Here is a 6,421-nt window from a genome sequence, read left to right as displayed (position 1 = left end):
TCAAAGCGTTTAAACCTCAAAATGAAAAAATATCTGGTGATTTAAGGTTGTTCCTTATGTTATTGATGGGAGGACTGAAAAACCATCCTATCAGTAACACAGACAGAAAGAATCAACGCCAGGCGAGGAACAATCGATGGGAATGCAATTTTCAGTGTTACAAGTCATTAAGTTGAAGATGTGTGTGAATCAGTTTTAAATACAACATCTCATCAGAATCTACTGTGAAACCACATAATAAAAATAACTTTTAAAAAACTATACCAAGTCAATAAAGGTGTTTATTTAATAAAATAAAAATCCTGACCCTAGGGTATAGTTATTTTGAAGGCTCTTCTTCAGAGGAAATAAAAATGAAACTATATCTCACTGACTACACAAATGAACAAATCTTCCCTGCACCCCCATGGGCACTCCCATCATCACCCCCATTTTGCAGATAAGGAAAACAAGAAACAAGGCATCAATTAAGTAACTCACCAAAGGGTTGGTGCTGGCTAAGTGGTGCGGTTGGGTTTGCATACAGCCTTGTAGCAATCAGTTGCTTTACATACTTCTCATCCCTGTTGAAGATAAAACTACAAAACCCAGGAATCCTTCCTAAGGAGCAGCTTCTGTCTTGAACTGCTTTTTGCCTCAATCTACTTGCATGCACTTACTTTTAGGCTACAGTAGCGGCCATGCAGTTCTGCAATGTGTTAAACAAGTTGCTAAGGACCCATAAGGCTTACAGAGAAGGGTGGTCCCAGGAATCAGAGTCAGGCCCCTCCCATTGGTGTTCCATGCTAGAAATAAACATTTGATAGACTTTCTTACACACAGTTATTATTTATCCTTAAGTTCATAATACTTTGTTTAGATAGCTTTTTGCCATTAGAATTTAAGGCCTTGGAAAATGAAGACATTAATTTGTTTCTTTACTAGCTATCGATGCTCTTGATGCATAGTTGATACGTAACACGTGTTTGTTAAAATGTAATTAGATGTCATAGCCAATAAAAGCAGGCTTAAAGGAATTACTTTAATCTAAATATTAAGCAAAGACTTTTTGCCTAAAGAATTTTAATGGTAATCTTTTCATGAAAGTTTCAACTTCTCCCCTTTATTCTTTGCCTGATGGAATTCTTCTGGGAAATATCTCTTAGGATCTGGGAATGTATATCAGAGGGCAGAGTGCTTGCCTAGCTTGCATGAAGTCCTGGGTACCATCCCCAGCAGCACATGTATCCTGTGTGTGATGGTGCCTATAATGCCAACACTCTAGGATGTGGACGCAGAGAGCAGAAGTTCAAGATCATCCTAGGCTACACAGTCAGTTCAAGGACAGCTGAAACTCTATGAGACACTGTTGGAAGGGAGGAAAAGGGAAGGGAAGGGAAGGGAAGAGAAGGGGAAGGGAAAGGGAAGGGGGAAGGGGAAGGGAGGAAAGGGGAAGGGAAGAAATGAGAAGGGAAGAGGAGGGAGGGAACTTCTTTACTATTGATTTTATGGCTATCCTCGATATCCAGTCTTTCCTCTTTCCCACAGGGCTGACATAGCCAACTTCTTAGAATACAGACTCTGCGTCTTCAGTTCTTCTTTTAAAAGGCTGACTGTTGGGAGCAGTGAGAGCCCAGATCCTGAATTTCTTGTAATCCCCTGATCTGAGTGCCTACAGCTGCTCTGAGCATGAGACCTTCAGGAGTTCCTAATGGCAGGAGAGTGGTTTCTGGTGGGTTTGGCTGAGGTGTGGCTATAATCTGCCCCTGAACACAAGAAAGGGGGCATTCTTGGGGAATTCAAGGATGACCCGTGTCACTGTCTGTCTGTGTGTGTCTGCATATTTTAACCTCCAGCCCCCTTGCCCAAAGCTCAGTAACTGGGTAATAGCGCACAGAGTGCAGACACGGGGGTGAGGTGTGTGGCAGCTGACAAAATATGAACTTATAGAGACTCTGAGAGCACACACAATACCTGCAAAAGTCTAAGCCGAGAAAATCCCAACAAAAATGAAGGGAAGTACACTCAAAGTCCCACTTCTAACCCAGAAACAGTTTCAATAAATATCTTCTGGGGAATGGAGAATCAGTTTTCTCCAATGAAGTGTCACTGGGAACTCAGGCCACACTCCAAGGCAGGCCTCTTGGTCAGGAAGAGTTTACCAACACAAAATGAATTCCACAGGTTTTTTTGTTTGTTTGTTTGTTGGTTTTTGTTGTTGTTGTTTTGATTTTATTATTTGCTTTCATAAGAACACAAAGTTGAGTAATTATGAAGAAGGAGAGAATCTGGAAGGACACAGGGGTTATGGTCAAAATACATTGTGTAAAATGTTTTCAGAATAATTTTGAAATATTATTTTGAAATATTATTTTGAAATATAAAATAGCCATGTAAGGATAAAATCTAAACTACGAAGCATGACATCTAGGTATTTGGGATTTATTCCACAGAAATGCCTTTTCACCCACCTCGTGCTTTCCAGTTTTCATTACTGTAGCGAAATACTTGAGACTGGCCAAGTTTATAAAGAAAAGTTATGGTTCTCAAAGTTCCAGGGCATATTAGTGCTGTATAATATCTGCTCCATTTTGGCAGACTTTATGTTACCACAGTCTCATGCTGTGCCCTGTAATGGCAGTAGTACGCTGACAGAGATCAAGCTATCAGACAGGAGACCAGGTAGGTTTACTCCTTTGGAGAGAATTAACCAACTCTTTCATGAACACTACCTTATCTCCTTCAGGCCCAGCACCCAGAATGATCTTCTAATAGCCCTGCCTACTACCTACTGCCTGGCATGTTGATGGCCAAGGCTATACAGTAGATGAGCCCTTGGAAGACAAGACCCACCCAACTACAGTACATCCCTACCCCATGTTCAAGTAAGCCTGTTTCTCCTAGAGTAGCCCATGTGCCTCCTGAACCAAAAGGTCTTGGGTCACCTGAAAGTGGGGGATGTCCTGGTCATCTTGTGGCTGTGGATGAACTGCTACCACGAGCACAGGGTGTCACCTCTACAATTAGGGAGCACTGGGTGTACAGGAAGTGAGCTACGCCATAAAACCTAAAGGTCAGCCCGAGGTGATTCGCTCCCTCTACCTCTTAGAGCCTTCGTAGCCTGTTTTGCCAGGATGAAGAAGGAAGATGTGAAGGAAGTGTCTGTCCCTTCTTCAGTCAAAACTAAAGAAAAGGCATTGAAAGCCAACAGTAGCCCTTCTTAGTCTCTTCTAAAGCTAGGAGCCAAAATGAAGTCTTCTCTGTTAGGTGGCCTTTTGCCACCAGCAGGCCCCTGTGGAAATACCTCCCATGTAAGAAGGGGGAAATCAACATCAGAACCTGCCAGATCTTCAAATAGGTCACTTCTGGCTTACCAGGACACAAGAGATTCTGGTGGTGACATTCTGAGATGGTGGCAGTGTCAGGCAACTGGTCACCCACAGTCAAGAGCAGAGAGGTGAATGCATGTGTGCTTGTGCATAGCTCTGTTTCTGGCTCTTAACACAGTTCAGGATCCCGTTGCCTAGGAAATCACAGTGAGCTGGCTCTTCCTCCACCAATTAAGACAATTTCTCACAGGCAAGCCCAAAGCCAACCCAATGTAGAGAGTCCCTCATGAGACTGTCTTCCAGGCAGTATTAGGTTGTGTCACAGTGACAATTAAGCTAGCACATGTCTTTCCCACTTCTGCCCCTTTGGATATGTGTGAGCTCACACTGTTTTAGTTAAGACAACTAAAGTCAGCAAGACTGGTTTCACTTTTTTGTTTTTATTATATTTTTTTATTTTAGAAATAACATAGTTGTGCTTCACTGGAGAAAAGGTGGAAGTGAGTGGGATGGAAGTGAGAGATGATTTAATTTGAAAATTGAATATAAGTAAGACTTGGTTGAAGAACCCGAGGCTGAGAGGCTGCAGTGCTAGATGAACTTGAGATCATTTCTGAGGGATCTGTTTATCCTTTTTTTGCAATAAACATTTCATGGCAAGCCTATAACTTCAGTTTCAGAAGGCAAAACAATAGAATTAGCTGTTTGTTTGGTTTTTTAAAGCCCCATTTCTTGCCCAAATTTGAATTTTCCCTTTGTACTTTTCACATTATGAAGTAGAACGTTTACTGAACAAATACCAATTTGAGCTAAAATGATATTAGGTTTTGATGATCTACCTATTTTTAGCCTGAGGACTAAGTGATTTTCTGTATTCACATTTTCATCATTTTAATGAAAATGAGGTAATATGGTGAAATGGTATTTTCTTAGAATGTATTAAGGTTTATATATTCTCGATTTTTCAGATATACTGTGTCATAGACTTTTCCTCTAAGTCAGATGTATTATAAACACACAGATTAACATTTTTACTGCTAACAGCATGCTTCAGGTTTCAAACTTAATTCCATTTTTGATCTTTTAGAAGATCTTGTTCTAATATGAGCAACAGAGCTTGGCTAAACGCAGATGCATTGTGGCTACCCTTGAAAGTTTTGTTATTGCAGAATTGATTTAATATGTGAAGGGTGGGTCTCCACCTACACTTGCTCTTAGGACTGTTTCATTCATTCATCCTGAGTTTTTATTATTTTCTTAAATATAGAAGACAGTCATAAAATGATAGTTCAAAAAAGATGAATATCACTTTCTGAGAAGAGCCAAGATAGTCACTCCTCAATTGACAAGAATGTCAATATTCTTGATAACTTCCTGAAATACTTCAGTCTGGGGTGCTGGAGAGATGCCTCAGTAGGTAAGAGTGTCTCCTGTTTTTACAGAGAACCTGAATTCAGCTCCCATCACCCATGTAAGTCAGTTCAGAACCACCTGTCACTCCAGCTCCAGAGGATCTGATGCCCTCTCCTCGATTCTGTGGATACCTGCACTCAGGTGCACATACCCACATACACTCACACATAGATTAAACCCTAAAAATCATTCTTGCCGGGCAGTGGTGGCGCACACCTTTAATCCCAGCACTCGGGAGGCAGAGGCAGGCAGATCTCTGAGTTCGAGGCCAGCCTGGTCTACAAGAGCTAGTTCCAGGACAGGCTCTAGAAACTACAGGGAAACCCTGTCTCGAAAAACCAAAAAAAAAAAATCATTCTTCATTTTTCAGTATAGCTGTGATACTACATCTCAGTTTATACTCCTTAAACACATCCAAGGACAGCTTTGTCATATTGTTAAAGAGGGATAATTCAACAGTATCTGCATGGCGTAAAACTGTCAGAACTTACTAATGCTGAGGAAATGCCACCACATTTCTTTAAATAAAACAGGCACAGAAAAACATCTGACATGATAAAAAATTGTCTCTCACAAATAACATGACAAACGTTGGATAAATTCCAGCTTCCTACATCAGCAGCAGGCCTTTTGTTTGAGAATATTATTTCAGATGGCCAACAAGTGCTTCCAGATATACCAAGATAGCCTGCGAAGCTCTTAGCCGCCAAGGAGTAATGTTAGAATATCATTAAAGACAAAAGCCCTTATCACATGGGAGCCAATAGATGCTGAATATCTTGTTATTATCCATTCTGATGGCATCTTGACAGGATTCTTAAGTATTTTTCACACTTTACACCTCACAATTATGTTGCAAATGTCTTACCTGATACTTTGTGTGCCATTAAGCTTATTGTATTTCATGCTTGCTAGATCCACGCCACCTCTCTTGAAACTCGGTTAAATGGTCTTCTGTAAATGATTAAATCTCGTGACAAGCCCTAGTAAATTTCTTGCACCAGGTCTGATTCCCTGTGTCTGCAAATATGACATCATTGTTTATTGGAATGCATTATTGTGTGTCTTGAGTGCTTATTAGCAAGTAGACTGGTTTAGTTTGCTTTTTTTCCAAGGTCCTATCTCTAGAAGACCAGTCTGGAAAATGTACTGCACCCCATTGTGGTGATATTGATGTAGAGCTAATGGATCGTCTAGTGCTTCTTTCTGGACTCCTGGGATTTGCGTGTTTCTGCAATGGTACACAGTGACTTGCTGGTGTGAAGCGAGCAGTGCTAGGATTGCACACTAATTTGGTGGAATGAAGAGAAGAGTGCGGGGACAGCACACAGTGACTTGGTGACTGGACACGAGCACTGCACCACCAAGCTACACCATCAGTCTCCTTTCCCAGTTCATCTGAAGTCTAGACAGTAGTGCAACACAACCGACACACTCACTATTTTCCTCTCCACATTTGCCACACCAGTACAATGGGCACTGTTTTCATGACCCTCTTTACAAGTATAAGGAATAGTCATTAAAAACTCTCTCCAAATTAGTTTAAAATCCTATTATCTTCCTGACAAAGGGCTTAAGGTTCATTTTGTTTTGAAGATGTTTTCTAATGTCATAAATAATTCCTGGGTATTTTAGTTTACAATTAAAGATGTTCAGACCTTTAATTAAACTGAATTATTTATATATACATATATATACAA

Source organism: Arvicola amphibius, chromosome 14 (genome assembly GCF_903992535.2).
Source record: "Arvicola amphibius chromosome 14, mArvAmp1.2, whole genome shotgun sequence".
Lineage (NCBI taxonomy): Eukaryota > Metazoa > Chordata > Mammalia > Rodentia > Cricetidae > Arvicola > Arvicola amphibius.
Note: the sequence above shows the minus strand (reverse complement) of the source record.